This window comes from Dipodomys spectabilis, unplaced genomic scaffold (assembly GCF_019054845.1).
Source record: "Dipodomys spectabilis isolate Male_0828 unplaced genomic scaffold, ASM1905484v1 ptg000312l, whole genome shotgun sequence".
Taxonomy (NCBI): domain Eukaryota; kingdom Metazoa; phylum Chordata; class Mammalia; order Rodentia; family Heteromyidae; genus Dipodomys; species Dipodomys spectabilis.
In genome coordinates, this window is record NW_024870989.1 from 122,559 (window position 1) to 147,407 (window position 24,849).

The following is a 24,849-nucleotide window of genomic DNA, read 5'->3' on the forward strand; positions in this document are numbered from 1 at the left end:
TACAGGATCAGCAGCGACCAGAGCCACAGCCCGAGTTGCTTGATCCACTAAGTCATTACACTTTGCCATTGGGCCCGGCAACATAGAGTGAGCACGAATATGTCCAATATAAAAAGGGTGTTTTCTGCCTAAAATAAGGGATTGAATCTGTAGCAAAACATTAGAAATTGTACTAGCCTGTTTAATTGAAGCAGCAACTTCAAGGGAAGCAACAGCATTTACTACATATAGTGAATCAGAAAATAAATTAATAGGTTGATCAAATCTTTTAAAAACTTCAAGCACAATTAAACATTCAACAGCCTGTGGGACGTTTGGCCAAAAATTAAAGACCACCGGCTGTCGGCGTTCTTGAACAAGGAAGGCACCTTGTCCAGATTTTGATCCATCCGTAAAAATGGTTAAAGCATCAGCCAAGGGTTTCTTTGAAGTAACAACAGGAAAATATAGTAAACCTTTTTTAACTATGGCAAGCAAAGGATGTTTAGGATAATGATTATCAATAATATTGGGGAATGAGCAAACAAGAATTGCCCATTTATCCACTGTAGCGGCCAAAATCTCAACTTGCTCACGGGTATATGGAATGATTAATTTATCTGGGATCTTTGCAAAGTGCATCAAACAATACTTTATGCCCAAAAGTGCTTGTTTAGCCACTAATTCAGGAAAACATTGGACTGTCTTTGCTCCCACCGAGTTGCCATGAAGCCACCACAAGGGGCCATTTTGCCAAAGAACCCCCGTGGGATAATTTTTCGTTTTTAATATACATAAATCGATAGGTAATTTTAAATCAACCCGTGAAAGTTGAGCCCTAGACAAAGCTGCCTCAACCTTTTGTAGGGAATTTAGTGCTAAAGGTGTCAGGGACCTAGAGGAGGTGACTTCAGGGTCACCCTCCAAAATGGCAAACAAAGGTAACAACTCTGACCGAGGGAGATTAAGAAATCCCCTTATCCAATTAATGTCTCCTGCCAATTGCTGAAAATCATTAAGTGTTTTAAGGTGATCAGTTTGAATAAAGAGCTTTTGCGGCTTAATCTCATTGGGAGAAACAATGGTTCCCAGAAATTGAACAACACTAGTCTGTTGAACCTTTTCAGGGGCAATTATCAATCCCTTCTCAGCTAAGGTCTCCATTATCTGCCCAAACACTTTATGAAGAGTCTCTTTTGAAGGAGCAGCCAACAAGATATCATCCATATAATGGATAATCCGTACCTTTGGGAAGTTTTTTCTAACAGGGGCCAACACAGCTCCTACAAACAATTGACAAATTGTTGGGCTATTAGCCATCCCCTGAGGGAGAACCTTCCACTGGTAGCGAGCATCCGGAGTTTCATGATTAACTGAAGGTAAAGTAAAAGCAAAGCGCTCCCTGTCCTTTTTATGGAGCGGTATGGAGAAAAAACAATCCTTAATATCTAAGGCTAAAATAGGCCATTCTTTAGGTAATGCCGAAAGCAGGGGGAGCCCCCTTTGCACCGGTCCCATGATCTGCATCTGAGCATTTACTGCTCGAAGGTCATGTAGCAGTCTCCATTTTCCAGAGGCCTTTTTTATTACAAAAATTGGGGTGTTCCAGGATGACACGGAAGGTTCAACATGCCCCAACTGTAGCTGTTCCTGAACAAGGGTTTGTGCTGCTTCCAACTTTTCTTGAGAGAGGGGCCACTGGGGAACCCACACCGTTTTTTGGGATAACCAAGGTATGGGCACCGCACCTTTAGTGGAAGCTTTGTTTTCAGGGGCCCCTAAGAAAAACCCAAACCCTTTCTATCCTGCTTAGGAAGTGGCTCTATTGGCTCCTTGCATCCTTGGAGACATCGCCCAAGCCCCAGGGCTGGAACAAATCCTTGTTTTTTTATCATGTTTTGACTGGCCTCGGAATAATCATTAGTCAAGGTTAACTTTAGCTGTTGCTGTACATCTCTTCCCCAAAGGTTAACGGGGACGTCAACCACAAAGGGTTGCATCCTCCTGATCTGGCCTTCGTCTGTTCTCCAAGTCAATTCTTTTGCACTTAACTGTGGGGCATCAGCATAGCCCAGCCCTTGCAAGGTTTGGGAGGATTTTTGAGTTGGCCATCGCTTTGGCCACTCCCCTCTTCGGATGATGCTTCTATCTGCCCCTGTATCCACCAGTCCCTCAAATCTTTTTCCTTCCACTTGAAGAATTAACATGGGCCTTTGGTCCAAAGCTAAGGACAGACATGTAAGGTCGACTCCAGTGGAGCCTAACCCTCCATCACCTCTCTTTATCTCCTTAGCAGGGAAGTTGCCGTGCAAGGAAGGCAAAACCAGAAGTTGTGCAATTCTGTCTACGGGGGAAATAGACACTACCCCGCGGGGGACATGACAGAGGACCTTAATGGTTCCCGTATAGTCCGGGTCAATTACCCCTGGGTAAATTATTGGCCCCCTCATAGTAGAGGAGGAGCGTCCTAGAACTATTCCTACAGTGTCCTTATCCAGGGATCCTGTCATGTCCGTCTCCACAATCTGAACTCCCATCTGTTGGATTAATACCAGTCCGGAGGTGGCACAGAGGTCCAACCCTGCGGAGCCTGAGGTTGCTCTCTTTGGTTGGAGGGTTGTTGTGGGGGTTGTTCGGGAACCGGAGTCTGAAATGCCCCATAAATTTTCGGGCCCTGGGGACGAGGGCCCCTTTTCCCGTTTTTTGGCTCTGGTTCCGAATGAGTGTTTGAAATGATTTTTGGGATAAGATGTCCATCAATGTCCCTGATTGACCTACATTCGTTGGCCCAATGCTTCCCCTTTTTACAACGAGGACACACCCCTGGAGTCCTTAGCGGCCTGGGCGTGTTTTGTGCAGGACCACCATTTTGAGGGCACTGCCGTTTAACATGTCCCAACTGACCACACCGAAAACATCCTTTTCCCTTATTATCTTTTGCGGCCCTGGCAGCTGACAAAACAGCAGCCGCCAGCCCCGCATTGGTCAGAGGGCCACCCACCTCTCTATAGGCTTTTATCCAAGCTTCCAGGCTTTGAGTTCTAACTGGGGTAATTGCCCTCTGACATTCCTGAGTACTTTGTTCAAAAATGATTTGTTGCACAAATGGCATGGCTGTCTCCAAATTTCCTAACACCCGCTCAGCTGTCTCCAGCATGCGAGCAACAAAGTCGGAAAATGGTTCATTAGGGGCCTGAGTGATTTTTGTTAAATTGCCCGCCGTCTCCCCCTTGTTTGGGAGAGCTCGCCAGGATTTATAAAAAAGGGTATTCACTTGCCGTTACACTTCAAAGGGGTACCCCATTTGATCCACGGCAAAGGGTCCCTGCCCAAGAAGCATGTCTACAGTCCAATCAGGATGCCCATCATGGACGTTTTGTCTATATTGAGCTTGAGCCTTATCATGAACAATAGATCGAAAATCAAGAAATTGCCCGTGGTTAAGGCAGGTGCGGGCCACCTCGAACCAGTCCGTAGGCGTCATAGCATTAACAGTCAGCCTTCGGAGTAAGGCTATGGTATAATTAGCCGTCACTCCATAAGTCCGGACTGCCTCAACTCAATCCTTAAGCTGGGAGTAGGAAACCGGCTCAAAATTTCTTTCATTAGTAATTGGATTTTCAAAAACCGGAAATGCGGCCACCAGCCGCGACCATGTGCTCCCTTTTATAAAGTGACTCCGCCCCGCCGGCGGGTACGGCGGGGGAGGGGCCGACGGGTGAGGGCCAGCTCCTTTCCTCCTTTCTGGCTGCTGCGGTACTCTTATCGTTTGGGGACGCCACCCCCCATATCTGTCTGCCTCATACTCAGCCGCAGCCTCTTCTAAGTCTTCATTATCAGCTGGATCGAGCTGCTCTCCTTCCTCCTCTAACATTTCTTCCTCTGAGTCACTCACAGTATCACTGCGTTCTTGGTCCTGCCCTTCCACATGTAGGGCTGAGAACCGGTTTGAAAATTCCTTCAAAGAAGGGTACAGGGGTCTCCTTGAGACCCCCTCTTTGTGGTCATCCCCACAACGCAGACAGGCACAGAGAACCACCAGAAAGACAAACCACAAAGGAAGCAGCAATGCAAACAACCAATAGTCCATAGTAAAAAACAGCATACCTAGGGATACTTACCGACGTCTCCTCTCCGTGTGTTGAGTTCTGGCTCCTGTTCGACCTCTTGCGCAGGTCCCGGGTCTTGGCACCACTTGCGGCGAACGCCTTCTCGGCCAGCGAGGAAGAACGACCACCACACCAGGAGTCTTCTCAGATCACACTTTATTGGAGAGCCTTTTAGTTGAAGGGAGAGCTTGAGCGCAAGAGAGCGAGCAAGGAAATACAGCCGCTTATATAGGGTTTGGAACATGGGTCGCTTCAGGATTGGCTGTCCGCCTTTTGCTGTCACCAGGTGCCACGGGATTGGTTACGATGGTGGCGCATGCGCAAAGCTAGGGACCGGCAGTCCCGCCAAGCACTGCCTAATGTGGAGTTGTTTACCTCTAAGCTGAAAGGAAGTGGGCGCCATCTTGTAATGGCGTTTGTCCCGGCTCCCTGCAGACCACCACGTGGGCCTCATAATCAAATATTAATTGACCTCTTTGGAAATGGAGGAACTCACTCCCTCAGGCAGAATCTGTCATTCCTAGACTTTCTCTGAAGGGATTGTGTAATAGGGAACAAGTCAGAGAATGAGCTTTCCCACCACCCACCACAGTCTTGTCAGAATGAACAGGATCAAAATTAAAAGTGGCCTCAGTTCCCATAGGGCTAATCAAAAGCCAAGAGATCATACATTCCTCCTCATCAGGGACCTTCTGGTAGGAATAGAATCTGGGCAAAGTCTAAGATGGAGATAAAATGAGACTGGGCCTAAGGAGGACACAAAAGAATGATCCTCTCTTTGACTACAATTAAATTGTGTAGTGAGACATGACAACTTCCTTCATATATGAAAATTCACTAGGTGAGTTATGTCACTGCCACTTTGCTGGAGATCAGTGTCCCCAAAGGAGAAGTTGTTAAATGTTGTGACTGCCAGTTTGCTCTCTAGGCTGTTGTCTCTCCCACCCCTTCCCATGCCAGGAATGCATTGCATCTTTTAGGCACTCAACTACTTGTCCTGACTCTTAGGCAAGAATACTGTAGGCAATTCTTTTGCCAACCTCTTGCATTTGAGGTAGAATAGGCTCAGGCACTGCTCATGCTAAGAGTTAAATTCAAGAAGGTGAATATAAGCTCATATTTGCATTAAAATATAATCATATTGAAAGAATTAAATGAAATTAATAATTGACAGATTTAGGGTTTATAGCCACTAAATTTACGTAATTATTACTAACACATCTAGAATCATGGATTAGGAAGAGAACAGTGAAGTAGTTTCAATATAATTGGCAAAAGATACACCATAGACATAACAGGAGATGAGAGTGTGAAGGAACTATTGGCATAGATCCATTTACTATCTTAGGAGTGACATTGGATAGGAGGCTTTTAGAATAATATCTAAAACAGAGGAACTTGCTTGGCACTGGTGGCTCACACCTGTGATCCTAGCTACCCTGGAGGCTGAGATCTGAGTATTATGATTAAAAGCATGTCCAGAGAGAAAAAGCCAGAAGTAGTACATGTCTCAAGTTATAGAGCACTACCATTGAGCTCCAGGACACTGCCTAGGCCATGAGTTCAAGCTTTAGGATCAGAAATACAACAACAACAAAAAAATAATAATGATAAAAAGAAATTAAAGGAGTTCTTGGAAGATGGCGGAGGAGAAGCTTGAATCTGAACAAGCTCTCCAATAGAAAGCAGTTTTAGAGTTCCAGTGAACAGTCCTAAGCCAGAGAATCACAACAAGTGTGCCATCACAGAACAGAGAGACAGGCCAGAAAGGGAAAATCCAGGCAAGGAGAAACATCTGAGTGCTTGCCAGCAGCCACCGCCGCGGCAGCAGCGGTGGTGGTGGCGACCCCAGGGAACCATACCTGAGCCACAGAGAGTCTGGGACGAAGGAGCCAGACCCGGCGGGCAAGCGGATTCTACTCAACACCAGCAAGGACCGACAAGGAGAAGACATATTCATCCTGCAGTTCGCAGACCAGAGACGACCCAAGAACCAAGACTCGGCATGAGTAGAAGCCTGACGTCCTCACTCCTTCTCAGGGAGCAGAGGAGGGAAGGCCATCCCTCCCCACCCAGTACCGGAGATCTCCATCTTGGATACCGACAAAGCTCTGCAGAGCTGCTAGCTCCAACTCAGGCCTTGGAATAAAACGAGTCATTTAGCAGGTCACAAGAACTTAACGACGGCATGACCTGCCAGACTCAGCTCCACCCAGGGAAAAGTCACCCAGCTTGGGTGCCAGCCCTAGGAATGGCTTTCTTCACTGGGTAATCAGAGCCAGAGGCTGCCACTCCCTCTAGCAGCCTCCACAATCAATTGAAATTCAGTAAACAGAAAACCTGAGAATGGCTCCAGGCTGGGCTCTGTGAGTTTTTCACAAAATAGCCCAAAGGAAAAAATACTGTTTGTTGAAAGGCCTCAACTCTACCCAGAAACTAGCCTCATCACTGCATCCCCCTCTTTGTGATTCTCAAAGCAGAACAGCCTCCCAATAAACTAACCTGGGAGGAGGATCTCAAAATCCTGGGTAAAGCAAAGCATTTTTCTGCCTGTTCGAACAAACTGACTTGAGAATCCAACCAAGCCACAGGACCACAAGCAGACCAGAGACTCCAACAAGAGACTGGTTACAGACACTAGGGAGATACAGGATTTTTTTCCACCCCTCCCCCAAAAAATCAAAGAACTTTTTTCTTCTTCTTCTTCTTGTTCTTGTTCTTGTTCTTCTTCTTGTTCTTGTTCTTGTTCTTGTTCTTCTTGTTCTTGTTCTTGTTCTTGTTCTTGTTCTTCTTCTTCTTCTTCTTCTTTTGGTACCTTATGTAAAATTTTTTTTTCTTTTCTAAAACTTTCTTTAATTTTTCATTTTTGCCTTTTTTGAAAAAAAATTGTTTTCGAGTAACTGTTTTTCCCTCTTATAATTTTTATTTTAGGGATACATGAATGTGTGTTTTTCTTTCTTTTTCTGTCTTCTCTCTCTTTTTTCTTTTTTAATTGCTTTTTGTTTTTTGTTTAGTTCTACTGAACTTCTGATCTTTTTTTCATCCTTTCTTATCCTTTTCACCTTTTCCTCTCTTTTGATCTTCTTTATGTGACTTAACTCTTGTCATGCACATGCTCAGATAAACCCGTAGTTAACTAGTAGACCCTATCCGCTATTGTGTACACACTTAATCCACAAATTTATTACTCAATTCAAAACCTCTGAGACTTAAATTCATTTATATAAGTACTACCTTTTTATACCTATATAATATTTTAAGCATTTTTATTTTTAAGTTTTTCACATCTCCTCTATGTCCCTCCACTTCTCTCAATATATTCACGTTCTTCCTTAATAGATTGTTTTCGATCTCCATAATATTAATAACTTTTACTTTTCTATTTTTTCTGGTCTCTTTTCTTTTCCCTTTCCCTTTCTTCTTTTTTTCTCTCTCTCTACTTTCATCCAACCCAACCTATTTCCAGCATTGAGATTAGGACTTAGTTAACTCTCCCTGTGCCTTCCCACACCAATCTATTCCTATTTTTTCCTGACATCTCTCCCTAACCCTAATAATTTCTGGTTTTCCAAATTCTTCTCTGCGGTTCGAAGCCCATTAACATATAGTTGTTTGATGTTGAATAGATGTATCTGTTGAACTAGATTGTATCTGTAGACTATTGATTGTATCAATTCAGACTTTGGTTGATGGTTGCCTTAAGACAGTGTTCGAGCACAAAACTGGTGCTATTTTCATCTCAAATGGGCAGAGTAAGCGGGAAATACACAAGAAAAATGGCAATCCGGGTATCTCAATTCCCAATATTGATAATCAGGGGACAGAACAGATAATGAATAATACAGAGGAGAGTTCCCAAATAGCTCTACAAACACTACTGGCACACATGATAAATGAAAAGATAGAAAACATACAAAGGACTCTGTATGAGTGTGAAAGGGACAGAGAGGAGGCAATCCAAAGGTTTATAGAGGAATATCATTAGCGTGAGGATGCTACTCAAAAACTGATACAGGATTTGTGTGATCAGCTTGAGAATACTCAAAGAGAAAGGCAGGAATGGCATGAGAAGGCTGCAAAAACTCAAAGAGAACTGCAGGAACCCCATGAACGGGAGGAAGCTAATCAAAGAGTAATATAGGAATTGAGAGAGCACGAACAGAATACACAAAGATCATTAAAGGCATTCAGGGAATCCATTAACAAAGAGCTGAAGGAAGTCAGGGAGACCACAAAGGGAATGCTGAATGGAAACCGAAAGAAGGAATGGGAGTTCAAGGAAACCATAACCAATCAACTAAGTGATTTCAGAATAAACACTGAACTCCAAATTAAGGAAGTAAAGAAATTCATATAAGATCTAAAACAGAGCTTCGAACAAAGAATTTGAAGCCATCAAAGCTGACCAGTTAGAAGGAAAATAGATAAAAAAAACAATGTAGAGAGTCTTGACAGCAGGTTAGACCATGCAGAAGATCGAATCTCAGGGATTGAAGACAGCCTTGATATTATAGAGAAAAACATACAACCATCCAAGACAAATCCAAGAAATACGATAGATCTATCCAACACGTGGAAGACACCATCAGAAGGCCTAATCTAAGGATAATGGGTGTAGAGGAGCACCTAGAAACAGAAGTTAATGGTCTAGGAAATTTGTTTAATAGGATCCTAGCAGAGAATTTCCCAAACATATAAAAAGATAGGCCTATTCAGATACAAGAAGCTTTTAGAACCCCAAATAGACCAGACCAGAATAGGACATTCCACTGTCACATTATAATCCACACAGGATTAACTCAGACCAAGAAAAAGATCCTTAAATCTGTCAAGGAGAAAAGCTTAATCACCTGTAAAGGAAACCAATTAGAATCAGCTCAGATTTCTCAGCATAGACAATCAAAGCAAGAAGAGCCTGGAATGATGTATGTCATGCCCTAAAAACAAACAATTATCAACCAAGATTACTGTCCCCAGCTAAACTCTCCTTCATAACTGAAGGCCAAATAAAAACCTTCCATAGCAAAAAAAAAAAAAAAATTGAAACAATACATCTCCACCAAACCAGCCCTACAAAAGATTCTTAAAGATATCTTACACATAGAAAACCAACAAGAACACAATAAAGGCCAAGAAACTGCAGCCAAACTGAGAATCCAAGAACCATAGGAAGAACCCAGTTTTCGCAGCCCCCAAGAAGGTGGACAACATGGCAGGAACTCTCAAATACCTCTCAGTCCTATCTCTTAACGTTCACGGACTGAACTCTGTAATTAAGCGACATAGACTGTCTAGTTGGATTAAAAAACAAGACCCTTCTATCTGCTGCCTTCAGGAGTCACATCCTGCCCGAGAAAACAAATATATCTTCAATGTTAAAGGCTGGAGCAAAATCTACCAAGCAAAGAGCCCCCATAAAAAAGCGCGAGTTGCAATCCTAATATCAGATAAAATAGACTTCAAATTAAAAATTTTGAGAAGAGATAAAGAAGGTTGCCACATACTAATTAAGGTATCTCTCCTTCAGGAGGATATTACAATCCTAAATATCTATTCGCCAAACAATGGAGCACCCAAATTTATCCAAGAAACACTAATTTCCCTCAAGTCTCATATAGATTCAAAGACATTAATTGTTGGGGATTTTAACACACCACTCTCCCCTCTAGATAGATCAACTCCACAAAAACTCAACAGAGAAACCGCAGATCTAAACAGCTGCATATATCAACTAGACGTAACAGACATCTACTGAACATTTCACCCAGCAGCATCAGAATACACGTTTTTCGCAGCAGCACATGGAACATTTTCTAAAATAGACCACATTTTAGGCCACAAAGCAAACTTCTCTAAATTCAGAAACATTGAAGTTATACCTGGCATTCTCTCTGACCACAAGGGAATAAAATTAGAACTCAACAAAAAAAGCCACCAAAGAAAGTCCGGTATCATATGGAGGCTGAACAACACACTGCTGAATCATGAGTGGGTCATGGAAGAAATTAGAAAGAAAATTCAAATGTTCATGCTATTTAACAAAAATGAACACACAAATTACCAGCTCCTTTGGGACACAGCAAAGGTAGTACTCAGAGGCAAGTTTATAGCTCTGAGCTCCTACATCAACAAATTGGAGAGATCTGAAACCAACAATTTAATGACACAAATAACCTCCTTGAAAAAGAGCAGCAAGATAAACCCCAATCCACTAGACAGAAAAAAAATAATTAAAATTAAATCAGAATTAAATGAATTAGAATCCAAAAAAACTATAGAAAGAATCAACAAAACAAAGAGTTGGTTCTTTGAAAAACTTTACAAAATTGACAGACCCTTATCAAATCTTATCAGAAAAAGAAAACACACCCAAATTAATAAACTCAGAGATGGGAATGGAAACATCACCACAGAAACAACCAAGATTCAGAACAGTATAAGGGAATACTTCTCAAAACTTTATGCTAATAAGTTTGAGAACTTGACAGAAATGGACCTTTTCCTAGCAAATATTAACATGCCAAAACTAAACCAAGGTGAGTTATACCATTTTAACAGGCCCATATCGAGCATTGAAATAGAAACAGCAATAAAAGACGTCCCAGCTAAGAAAAGTCTAGGACCAGATGGTTTTACAGCGGAATTTTACAAGGCCTTCAAAGCAGAGCTCTCACCAATACTCCTCCAACTCTTCAATGAAATTGAAAGAGAAAGTTCACTACCGAACACATTCTATGAAGCCATCATAACACTGATCCCAAAACCAAACATGGACTCATCAAAGAAAGAGAACTATAGACCCATTTCTTTGATGAACATTGATGTAAAACTTCACAACAAAATTTTCGCAAATCGACTGCAACAATTCATCCAAAAAATCATGCACCACGATCAAACAGGATTCATTTCAGGGATGCCAAGCTGGTTCAATATACGCAAATCAATTAATATTATTCATCACATCAACAGGAGCAAGGATAAGAACCACATGGTTATCTCAATAGATGCAGGTAAAAACATTCGACAAGATCCAACACCCCTTTATGATGAAGGTTTTGAAAAATTAGGAATCCATGGAACATTCCTCAGTACAATAAAGGCTATACATGACAAACCTACAGCCAGCATTATACTTAATGGTGAAAAACTAAAGCCATTTCCTCTTAACTCAGGAACAAGCCAAGGATGTCCACTCTCTCCATTTCTCTTCAATCTAGTATTAGAATGCCTAGCTACAGCAATAAGACAAGATGCAGACATAAAGGGGTTCCAAATAAGGAAAGAAGAAATAAAACTCTCCCTCTTTGCAGACAACATGATCTTGTATTTAAAGAATCCCATCGACTCCACTCCCAAATTACTCAAGCTGATTCAAAACTTTGGCAAAGTAGCAGGGTATAAAATTAACCCCCCAAAATCAATGGCTTTTCTGCATGGCAACAATGAGAAAAGTGTGGCTGAAATTAGGAAAGCAACTCCATTTGTAATAGCCCCACAAAAAATAAAATACGTAGGAATGAACTTAACCAAAGAAGTGAAGGACCTCTATGATGAAACCTTTAAAATCTTGAAAAAGGAAATCAACACAGAACTGAAAAAATGGCAAAACCTCCCATGCACATGGATTGGAAAGATTAACATCGTGAAAATGGTAATACTTCCCAAGGCTATCTACAAATTCAACGCGATACCTATCAAAATTCCAAGCTCATTCTTCAAGGAAATAGAAGAGGCAATCCAAAAATTCATATGGAATAATCAAAGACCACGAATATCAAAAACGCTCCTCAACGGAAGGAACATTGCCGTAGGAATATCAATACCAAATTTCAAACTGTACTATAAAGCCATAGTAATCAAAACAGCTTGGTATTGGCATAAGAACAGACCTCAGGACCAATGGAATAGAATTGAAACCCCAGAATTGAACCTACAGACCTATAGCCACCTAATCTTCGATAACGGAGCTAAAACAATAGAATGGAAGAATGACATCCTCTTCAGTAAATGGTGCTGGCAGAATTGGTTAACTACTTGTAGAAAATTAAAGGTAGTTCCTTATATATCACCCTGCACAACAATCAACCCCAAAAGGATCAAAGACTTCGAAGTCAAAGCAAACACTCTGAAAACATTGCAGGATGGAATAGGAGAAACCCTAGGTCTCCTTGGCTCAGGTCGAAATTTTCTGAATAGAGACCCGGAAACACAACAAATCAAAGAAAGGTTGCACAAATGGGATTGCATAAAGTTGCAGAGCTTCTGCATGGCAAAGGACATAGCTAGCAAGATCAATAGAAAGCAAACGTATTGGGAGAAGATCCTCACTAGCCATACAATGGACAAGAGTCTCATATCTAAAATATACTTGGAACTCAAAAAATTAAATTCCCCAACAACAAATCCTCAAAGAAACAACTGCCCAATAAATTAATGGGATAAAGTCTTAAAGAGAAACTTCTCTGAAGAAGAAAAAAGGATGGCCAATAAACACAGGAAGAAATGCTCAACATCCCTAGCTATAAAAGAAATGCAAATCAAAACAACATTAAGATTCCACCTCACTCCATTTAGAATGTCAAAAATCAAGAACTCTAACAACAACAGATGCTGGAGGGGATGTGGACAGACGGGAACCTTACTTCATTGTTGGTTGGGAATGTAAACTTGTTCAACCACTTTGGAAAGCAGTATGGATGTTCCTCAAAAGACTTCACATAGAGCTCCCCTATGACCCAGAAATCCCACTTTTGGGCATTTAACCAAATATTTACAAACAAGACCACACTAAAGCTACCAGCACAACTATGTTTATTGCAGCATTATTTACTATAGCTAAGATCTGGAACCAACCAAATGCCCCTCAGTAGATGAATGGATCAAGAAAATGTGGTATATATACACAATGGAATTCTATGCCTCCATCAGAAAGAATGACATTGCCCCATTTGTTAGGACAGAGAAAAACTTGGAAAAAATTATATTAAGTGAAGTAAGCCAGGCCCAAAGAAACTTAGGTCCCATGGTTTTCCTTATTTGCAATATCTAGTATATGTATGAGTCAATCAGAAAAGGTCAGATAATGTGATGTTAGGAAAATTAACCCTTAGATATGTATTTTAATGTTTTTTTCTTTCCTGCATGTGTTTCTAACACATTTATAAGATTATTTCTTTGTTGCTTTGTATGTCCCTCCCCCACAGTATAACCCCTGCTTTCACTATATTTGATGTCAGTATAACTTGTGGAGGAGTTGGGGAAAAACAAGTCATTTAAGGATACAGGTGGACCTGTTGCAACAATGAGAAGTACAAGTTGTCATGTTGAAAAGGAGCTTTACAACCTCGGTTTGGAGGGTAAGTGAGGATTGGGGGGAAGGGGGAGGCTGGGAAGGGATTTGAAGGGTAAACAAAGGAGAAGGCTGCAATGATAGGTAAGAAATGTATGCATTATCCTGCCCATGTAATTGTAACCCCTCGATACAATATGTTCACAAATAAAATAACATAATTAAAAAAAATAAAAAAGAAGGACTTAAAGATATATGATGGAATGAGGCTGATGTGTAACTCTTTATGGAACCTACAAGAAGACAAAATTAGGAGCCAAATTATATGTATTCATGAGTAATCAAGGATGCAAAGCAAATGCCAAATTCCTCTTCTCAAAAACTTCAAACTTTGGCTGGGTTGGTGGCTGAATGGTAGAATGCTTGCCTGGCATCCATGAGGCCTTGGGTTCTATTTCTGAGCACCACAAAAGTTGAAAAAACCAGAAGTGAAGCTATGGCGCAAGTGGTAGAGCACTATCCATGAGATGAAGAGGTGAGGGACAGCGCCCAGGCCCAGAGTTCAGGCCACATGACTGGCCAAAAAAACAAAACAAAACAAAACAAAAAACTAAACTAAACTTCCAAACATATCTTTTCTCATAATTGAGGAGAGGCTTGTTTTACAGGAATTCTCCTTATCTAGCTCAAGGTGATCAGAACTTCAGAAGAATTTTCCTGTTGAGATGTAATGTGCCTAACTGTACCGAAGCTAATCATCGCTAGGAAAGTGTGGACTGATATGTTTGTTGTATTTTTCCTCACAAATATATAATATTCTCAGGTATTATATGAAATATATTTTATAATAAACAATATATTATACATTATATATACTATATTAAATATATTATAATATAACTTATGTATTAACAGACTTCCTAATTTTAGAGTTAGGACCAAGCAACATATTAAAAAAATGCTTGAATCTCTGAGTAATTTCTCTACCACAGGACAATTCCAAGTTTCATTCTTATTACCCAAAGAGCAACATAGGAAAGCGATGCCCATGGAGGTGGTTCCCTAGATTTTGGAAACTGTTATTGCATATATATATATATATATATATATATATATATATATATATATATATGAAATATTGTTTTATACTAGTGAATATATCTAAAACTATAATGACAGATAAATAAGTGAACACCTATGTGCACTCACACTCAATCACTTTCAAATATAAGAATTTCTTTTCTATGCTGCCTATTCACCTACAGAGAGAGTACATGAGTTGCCCTTGAATTTTCCTGGAAGTTCTTTATCTGGCTACTCTAGCTTCACATCCTTTGTTCTGTAAGTCACCAGATGTTATGTGTTCAACATACTTGTTACAGGCAAAAGTATCCACCCTGACATGCATTGAAACTTGGATTTCAGAAATGCCAGAAATAAGTGGGAGGTACACAGTACTTTTCATAATTGAATAGATTACATATTTATTAGAAAGCTCGTAAGAAAAAATACTCAGTGTAGGATGAAACACTTCAGAAAAATACAGTTTAAATTACGTATAACCGGGTGGAGGTAGCTCATGCCTGTAATATTTGCTAATCTGGAGGCTGGAATATGAGGATCACAGTTCAAGCCAGGTTGAGAAAAGTCCCCGCGGGACACTTATCACCAATTAATCATTGAAAACTAAAATTGATTCTGTGGCTCGAAGTTGTAGAGAGCTAACCTTGAGCAAAAGACATCAGGATCAGTGCCCAGGCTCTGAGTTCAAATTCTGTAATAGATAAGAAATAAAATAAAAAATAAATTACATATAATTTTTTACCAACTCTGTAAAAGGAAAATAGGATATGACACACGGCAACATAAGACTTCAAGTTACAAAGTTCTAGGGCATTTCCTCACTATTGGCAACTAGGAGTAATCCATATCAAGAAAAATGATAAACGATTTATACCAAATTTCAAAATATGTTATACAAAGTAAATGCAATAAACATGCATTCCACAGTCTAGTAACATCATATTGTGTAAAGAATCTGATTAACTGATTCATGAAAACCAATACTATGCAGTTAAAACATCCAATATCTCAGGTGTCAACTTAGCACAATACTTTCAATCTATGATGTCTGTTTTGTATATTTTCCAGCCCTATCTATCCCACAATGGCAGAAAGCTCTTCCTGAGAAAGTCCAGAGACCTGTATACTGTGAGTGCTCAATGTAGACCAGTTTCCATTCTCTATTATTTGGGCATGTGATAGACTGAATATCTGATAACTTGGAAAAGGCACAATTTGGGACTGGTTTCCAGCTATGTTTGGCCCAAGGGATAATTGACCTTACCAATTTCTTAAATTTTAGGTCATCACATACTCACTTCGTAGCCCTTAAACATTAAAAATACCTATCCATATAAGTCTGCATTACATACTTATTACTGTTTTTCTTCATTTGTCATGTTTTACATATTTGTGCATCCCAGGGCTTAGTTCTGTAATGTTCATTGTCATGGTTGTTATCACTGATTACATGTAATTATTTCTGTTTTTTTCTCTCCAGCTCTGTTTTTTCTTTAATTTAAGTTCTTAATAGCATCCTGTCTACTGACAACTAGCTACTGATTTTTTTTATTGTAAAGATTCTATACAGAGGGTTACAGTTACGTGAATGAGGTAATGAGTACACTTCCTCTTGAACATTATTACCCCCTCCATTGTTTCCCCCCTACCATCCCCTCCCTTCTTCCTTTCCCCGAGGTTCTTTTTTTTTTTATTGTGATTAAGTGATTACATAATTTCTGGAATTTCATAGTATTGTGGAATAATGATGCTCATTTAAAGTCACAAGTTCATTCTAACTTTCCTGGAGCACAGTCTGTAACATATAATGGTGTTCACATGTTATATACCATATATGTGATCAGCAGCATGGGGATATTTAGTAGTGGTTCAACCAAATGAGTGGGAGTTCTTTTGTTTCTTAAGTCCTGTTAGTTTTGTCGTATCATCTAACATTTTGGATTGAGCATCCACTTATCAGGGAGACCATGTACCGTTTGTCTCTTCGTTCTTGGCTTACCTTGCTCAACATGATTCCTTCTAGCTCCATCCATTTCCCTACAAATGCCATTATTTTGTCATTTCTAATGGCTGCATAATATTCCATTGTGTATAGATACCACAATTTTTGGATCCATTCATCTGTGGTGGGGCATCTGGGTTGTTTCCATATCCTAGCTATTGTGAACAGTGCTGCAATAAACATGGAGGTGCACATGTCCTTGTATATTGGTTCCTGTTGTTCAGGGTAGATGCCTAGAAGTGGTATGACTGGGTCGTAAGGGAGGTCAATCTTTAGCTTTCTAAGGACCCTCCAGACTGCTTTCCAAAGTGGTTGTATAAGTGTACATTCCCACTATCAGTGTAATAGGGTTCCTCTTTCTCCACATCCCTTCCAGCATTTGTCGTTGGCTGATTTGTGGATGTGGGCCATTCTGACTGGGGTAAGGTGGTATCTCAGGGTTGTCTTTATTTGCATTTCCTTCACCACCAGGGATGATGAACATTTCCTCATGTGTTTCTTTGCCATTTTTATTTCTTCATTTGAGAAGTCCCGCTTTAGTTCCCTTGCACATTTAGTAATTGGTTTGTTAGGTTTGGGAGGGATTAGTTTCATGAGTTCCCTGTATATACAGGATGTTAACCCCTTGTCTGATATATTGCTGGTAAATAGTTTTTCCCAATTAGTTGGTTGTCTTTCTACCTTAGTTGCGATAGATTTAGCTGTGCAGAAGCTTTTTATTTTAAGGTAGTCCCATTTGTCGAGTCTCTCTCCAACTTGTTGTGACCCTGGATCTCTGTTCAGGAAGTTCCTTCCTGTGCCTATTAGTTCAAGTGTCTCTCCTATTCTGTCCTGCAGTAGTTTCAGAGATTCAGGTTTAATGTTAAGGTCTTTAATCCATTTTGAGTTGATGTTGGTGCATGGTGATAGGCTGGGGTCCACTTTTAGTTTTCTGCATGTGGCTGCCCAGTTTTCCCAGCACCAGCGGTTGAAGACGCTGTGTTTCTTCCATTGTATGTCTTTGGCTCCTTTGTCAAATATCAGCTGGCTATAGGCCTGTGGATTTATTTCTGGATCTTCTATTCTGTTCTGTTGGTCTTCAGGTCTGTTTTTGTGCCAGAACCATGCTGTCTTTGTTATTATAGCTCTTTAGTAGAGTTTGAAGTTCGGCATGGATAGCCCTCCCATATTGTCTTTATCCCCTAGAATGGTTTTGGCTATTCTAGGTCTTTTGTTGTTCCATATGAATTTTTGGACTGTTTTCTGTATTTCAGTGATGTACGTCATTGGGATTTTAATAGGAATTGCATTGAATTTGTATATTACTTTTAGAAGTATTACCATCTTTACTATATTAAGTTGGCCTATCCAGGAGCATGGGAGGTCTTTCCATTTCCTAGTGTCTTCTGCAATTTCTTTCTTTAACTTTTTATAGTTCTCATTAAATAGTTCTTTTGCATCTTTGATTAGGTTAATTCCTAAATATTTTATTTTGGGGGAGGTTATTGTGAATGGGGTTGCTCCCTTTATTTCCCTCTCTTCTTGTACATTGTCAGTGTACAAGAAGGCAGCTGATTTTTGTGGGTTTATTTTGTATCCTGCTATTTTGCCGAAGTGATTTATGATTTCTAAGAGTTTGGGGATGGAGTTTTTGGGATCGTGAAGGTATAGTATCATGTCGTCTGCAAAAAGGGATAGTTTAACTTCTTCTTTCCCTATGCGGATCCCTTTAATGTCTTTTTCTTGCCTTATTGTCCTGGCTAAGGGTTCCAGGACTATATTGAAGAGGAGTGGAGACAGTGGGCATCCTTGCCTTGTTCCTGATTTTAGGAGAATTGGTTGTAGCTTTTCCCCATTAAGTATAATATTGGCTATTGGTCTGTCATAAATGGCTTTTATTGTTTTTAGAAATGTTCCTTCTATTCCTCTTTTCTCCAGAGCTTTTAGCATGAATGAACGTTGAATTTTATCAAAGGCCTTTTCTGCATCTGTGTCGATAATCATGTGATTCTTGACCTTGGCTCTGTTGATATGTTGGATTACATTTATTGACTTAAGTATGTTAAACCATCCCTGTGTCTCTGGGATGAAGCCTACCTGGTCATAGTGTATAATTTTTTTGTGGTTCTGGATTCTGGTAGCTAGAATCTTGTTAAGGATCTTTGCTTCTGTGTTCATCAAGGAAATTGTCCTGTAATTCTCTTTTTGGTTGGGTCTTTGCCTGGTTTGGGGATGAGTGTGATATTGGCTTCGTAGAATGAGTTTGGGATAGCTCCCTCCTTCTCTGTTTCTCTGAAGAGCTTGAGGAGTATGGGTATTAGTTCTTGTTTAAAGGTCTTATAGAATTCTGCTGTGAATCCATCTGGTCCTGGGCTTTTTTTGTTGGAAGACTATTGATAGCTTCCTGTATCTCGTTATAGGATATTGGCTTATTTAATTGGTTAACTTCTTCTTTGCTCAGTTTGGGCAACTTGTATTTCTCTAAAAATGAATCCATTTCTGCCAGATTTTCTTCCTTTAGAGAGTATAGCTTTTGAAAGTAGTCTGTTAGAAGTGTTTGGATATCTTGGGTACGTGTTGTGATGTTTCCTGCTGCATCCCTAATCCTATTAATATGGGTTTCCTCTCTTCTTTTTTTAATTAATCTTGCCAACGGGCCATCAATTTTGTTTATTTTTTCAAAGAACCAGCTTTTTGTTTGGTTTATTTTGCTTATGATTTTCTGATTTTCTAATTGGTTAATCTCTGCTCTTAGTTTGGTTATCTGGCTTCGTCTTGTAACTTTAGGTCCCATTTTTTTCTTGTTTTTCTAACTGTTTTAATTGCAACATGAGATTATTTACTTGGTCTGTCTCCATTCTCTTGATGTGGGCACTGAGGGCAATAAATTTGCCCCTCAGGACTGCTTTTCCTGTGTCCCACAAGTTTCTTTGTGAGGTGTTTTCATTTTCATTGAGTTGTAGGAAATGCTTTATTTCTTCTCTGATCTCTTCCATTACCCAGGCATTGTTAAGGAGTGTGCTGTTCAATTTCCATGTATTAGAGAAATTTCTGCGGTATGCTTTGTTATTGAGAGCTAGCTTGATTCCACTGTGGTCAGATAGGATACAGGGGATTATGTCGATCCCTTTGTATTTGCTTAAGTTCCTTGCATGAACTATGATATGGTCTATTTTGGAGAAAGTTCCATGAGCTGCTGAGAAGAATGTGTACTGTGTTGTTTTAGGGTGAAATACTCGGTAGATGTCAGTTAATTCCGCTTAAAGTATGGCCTCACTTAATTCGGTAGCTTCTTTGCCAATCCTCTGGTTGGTAGACCTGTCCTTTGGTGAGAGTGGTGTTTTAAAGTCTCCTATTATCGTATTGGGATCGATTTTATTCTGTAAGTTTGAGAGCATTTGTTTAAAATATCTGGGTTCACAAATATTTGGGGCATATAAGTTGATGATGGTTATATCCTCCTCTTGGATTGTTCCTGTATTAATATGTAGTGTCCGTCCTTGTCTTTCTGTACTGATTTTAATGAAAAGTTTATTTTGTCAGATATCAGGATAGCTACACCTGCTTTCTTACTGGGGGCATTTGATTGGTAGATCCTTTTCCACCCCTTCACTCTGAGTTTGTTTGTATGTTTAGCTGAGAGGTGGGTCTCCTGAAGGCAACAAATGGATGGGTCTTGTTTTCTGATCCAGTCCTCAGTTCGTTTTCTTTTAATTGGTGAAATCAGCCCATTTATATTAAGAGAAAGTATAGAGAGATGCATTGTTGTCCCTGCCATTCCGTTTTCCTAAGTTTTTCTTCTTTCCTTTCCTCCTGTGCTTGCTCAGTTAGACTTTGATTAATGCCTGTCTGGGTGCAGGTCCAGTTCCTGGTTGCTTTCTTCAGGTTGTGTCCCCCCTCTTAGAAGTCTTTGTAATGCTGGCTTAATGTTTATGTATTCATTTAGTTTTTCTTTGCTATTAAAAGTTTTCAGTTCTCTATCAAATGTAAATGCTAGCTTTGCCGGATATATCAGTCTGGGTTGGCAGTTATTGGCTTTCAGGACTCGTATGGTGCTTTCCCAGGCTTTTCTTGCATTCATTGTTTGTGTGGAAAGGTCTGCAGTGATTCTAATATTTTTCCCGTTGTAGTATAGCTCCTTCTTCATTTTTGCTGCATGCAGGATTGTTTCCTTATTATTCAGATCTATCATTTTTATTATAATGTGTCTAGAAGTGTTTCTCCTGGGATCTTGCTTGTTTAGTGTTCTATACGCTTCTGTGTTGTAGGTAAGATGCTCTTTTTTGAGGTGGCTAAAATTTTCACTGATTATCTTGTTGAATAGGTGTTGCATTCCCTTGCTCTGGAATTCCTCACCTTCGTCCACTCCGATTATCTGAAGGTTAAATTTCTTGGCATTATCTGCTTGCTCTTGAATTTCCCTTTGGTTTAATTTGAGTGATTTTTCCATATCTGTCACTTTTTGGTCCAGTTGGTGTATTCTGTCTTCTGTATCTGACACTCTACTTTCCATTTCATTCACTCTGTTGACCGTGGCTTCTATTGTGGTTTGCATGGAGGAAATGGATCCCTTTATGGATTCAATGTTGGTTCTCAGAGTACTGACCTCAGTATGTATTACCTCTAATTTGGCATTTATCTCACTTCTTACTGAGGTTTGCGCAGCTTCTATTTTTGCATCCAACTCTTGTTTGATATCCTGGATCTCTTTGATAGTTCATCCCTGTGCTCTTTCAATTTCTGGTCAATTTCTCGCTTTATTTCTTGAGTCATTGCCTCCAGCAAACCTTGGATGTAGCTTTTGTCTTCCATTCCTGCTTTGCTCCCTCTGGGGCTCTCCCCTGCGTGGCTGCTGGCTTTTGAGGTGAGCTTGCTGTCCTGGGTGGTGGTAAACCTTGTGATTTTTCTCTGTGATTTTCGCATGGGGGTTCAGGAGACTGCTCTGCAATTTTGTTTTGGTGTGTCTGTCTGCTTAGTTGCTAATTCTGTATTGATAGAGAGAGTCTGTGCCTGATCTGGGTTCTGTTGGGAGCCTATTTCCAGCTGCTATTCTGACCTACTTAAGATTCTCAGCTCTCTGCTGTAGATTGCTGTAGATTGGTTGAGCAGCCTAGACTGCTTGTGTTTTCTCCTACGGGTGCTCTTGGGAAGATCAGATGCTCTGGATGCACTCTCCCAAATACTGGAGTCTGATATGGGCTCCTGATGTGTTTTTGTTTGTTTGTTTTGGGCTGGTTGTGGGCTTGAACTCTAGGTTTGGGTGCTGTCCCTCAGCTCTTCAGCTCAAGGCTGGCACCCTACCATTTGAGCCACAGCACCACTTCTAACCCTTTTTGCTTTTGTGATGCTGAGGAATCAGATCCAGGGCCTCATACATCCAAGACTATCACTCTACTGCTGAGCCGCCTTATCAGCCTGAGCTCCTGCTTACTATCAGGTGATGGCAGCCTGTGTTGCCCAATTCCCAGCCTAGGGTATATGAGTTGAGTTTTGGTGGGGTTTGGGCTTCTCTTGTCCTGAGCCTCCAGGTCTTTTGTTGTCACAGGCGTGCTTCCCGGGAAGTGCTGTTTCCTGATTTTCTCCCCTCTGTTGAGGCGTATGCTCAGCTTTTTACTTCAGTTGGGAGGAGTTGATTGTGTTGTTCAGGTGCTGGATCCCTGGGCCTGGTTCCGGCCCCAGCCTGGAGCGCGCTCGTTAGGCCTGTGCTGATGTGAATACCACCTAGGTTATGCAGCCTGGAGGACACAGTTTAAATTTCTTCTACTGTTGGTAATCTTGACCCAGGGGCACTGTTCCTGGCGTGGGCATTTAAGCTTCCTTCCAGGGACACTCTTGCTCTGGCCTGGCCAGCGGAATGTGCTCCACGGGCTGGTGGAGCTCTTGAACAGTTCCCAGTTTTAGTGGGACCTGTGGTCCGGGTGTTGGGGTAGGGAATCTAGGTCAAGGTCTGGGGATTTCCTCCAGCTCTGGTCTCCCTTGAGGGATACACTGTGCCCTGTGGGGTACTCACTCTGGAGCTGATTGTTTCTGTGTGGTGTAGGTCGTCAGTTGTTGTTGCAATCCAAGTTCAGTTGGGGTTGTTGCGGGCTGGGCTGGGCGGTGGTGGCTCTCTGTGATTCTTTTCTGTCTCTGCCTCTATCGAAGCTGTAGGGTCCACAATGTCCACACTCAGGCAGCTTCTTCGTAGGTTGTAGAGATCTGGTGGGTCTGATGCTGGTGCCTCAGGCGCCTTTTGCACGTGTGATCTGCAGGCAGCCCCCTGTGCCTCTGGGACCTGGGCAGCCACCGCCGGGTCCTTGCAATCACTGTCGGGCGGATCCGGTGCCTCAGGCGGCTTCTGCGCAGGTGATCTGCAGGCAGCCCCCTGTGGCTCTGGGACCTGAGAGGCCCCCGCCGGGTCGTTGTGATCATGATTGGGCGGGTCTAGTGCCTCAGGCGGGTTCTGTGTGGGTGGTCTGCAGACAGGTCCCTTTGTCTTGCTGCCTGTGCCGGGCGGCTTTGGCGGGATGGAGCCTCTCTGCTCAGGTGGAGAGTGAGGGGTGGGGGTGGGATCCTCGTGGAGACTCCAGGCTGGTATTTTTCTCTGTTCGTGGCGATCAGCTGTTCTGTAAACCGGTACCTCAGGCGGCTTCTGCGCGGGTGATCTGCAAGTGGCCCCCTGTGTCTCTGGGGCTCTGGCAGCCCCCGCCAGGCCAGCTGGCCAGCGGCTTGGCGCACTGCGGCGCGGCCAGTAAAGGTTGGGAGAGGGGTCTTCGCTCTTCTCTGTTCTGAAATTCTTTTCCTCTCTTTCTTTTTTTGTTATTTTCCACCTCCTGCTTTTCTCTGGGTGTTTGTCTTTTTGTTGTTGTCGGTCTCTTGGGAAGATTAAGCGTTGGAACTCGAACTCTCTTTTTGCTTGGGGAGAGCTATGGCGTTTCCCCACTGCCCCATCGCCATCTTGTTCCCCCCTCCTAGCTACTGATTTTAACAAACTAAAAAGATCCCAAAATGAGCTTTGATCTTTATATACATACCTATTCCTCATTACTATTTAATTAAGTGATAACTCTTCTAGTTGTCTTGTCAAAATACCTGGCAGTCATTTCAGACTTACATACTTTTCACACTTCATATTTAATCTATGACCAGGTTTCAACAAATTAACTCACAGAATATTTTAGGAACCATACATACATAAAATATGTGTGCTAGCCGGGCGCTGGTGGCTCACACCTGTAATCCTAGCTACTCAGGAGGCTGAGATCTGAGGATCGCGGTTCAAAGCCAGCCCGGGCAGGAGAGACTGTGAGACTCCTATCTCCAATAAACCACCAGAAAACCGGAAGTGGCACTGTAGCTCAAGTGGTAGAGCACTCGCCTTGAGCTGAAGAGCTGAGGGACAGCGCCCAGGCCCAGAGTTCAAGCCCCACGACCGAAAAAATAAAATAAAATATGTGTGCTGGTACTATGAATTAAATTCAGAGCCTAGGTTCTTTTACTTTTCTTTTTTGCTCAGGCTGGCAGGCTTCCATTTGAACCACAGCTCAACTTTTAGCTTTTTGGTTCTTAGTTGAAGGTAAGTGTGTCATGGTCCATTTCACTAGTCTAGCTTGAAACTATGATCCTCTGTTTTCAGCCTTTGAAATAGCTAGATTTAAAGGCATGCACCACTAAAACCACCCATATTATATTTGAATGAAAAATAAATTTAAAGAATGAATATTTCATGGGACCTATGTTTCTTTGGGCTTGGCTTACTTCACCTAATATAATTTTTTCCAGGTCTTTCCATTTCCTAACAAATAAGGCATTGTCATTCTTTCTGATGGAGGCATAGAATTCCATTGTGTATATATACGACATTTTCTTGACCCATTCATCTACTGAGGGGCATCCCATGGTTTCCCTTATTTGCAATATCTAGTATATGTATGAGTCAAGCAGAAAAGGTCAGACAAGGTGATGTTAGGAAAATGAACCCTAAGATATGTATTCAAATGTTATTTTTTCTTTCATGCATTTGTTCCTAATGCATTTATACGATTATTTCCTTTTTGCTTTTTATGTCCCTCCCCCACAGTATAACCCCGGCTTTCACTGTATTTGATGTCGGTATAATTTGTGGAGGGGAAGGGGAAAAACAAGTCGTTTAAATAAGGATAAAGGTTGACCCATTGCAACAATGAGAAGTACAAGTTGTCATGTCGAAAATGAACTTTACATCTTTTATGGGGGGGGAGGATTAGGTAGGGGGTGATGAGAGGGTGGGAAGGGATGGGAAGGGGAAACAAAGGAGGAGGCTACAATGCTTGATAAGAAATTTACTCATTATATTGCCCATCTAATTGTAACCCCTCTGTAGAGTATTTTTACAATAAAAAAGAACGAATATTTCTAATATTTTCAAATTAGTATGTTTTCATTTACAC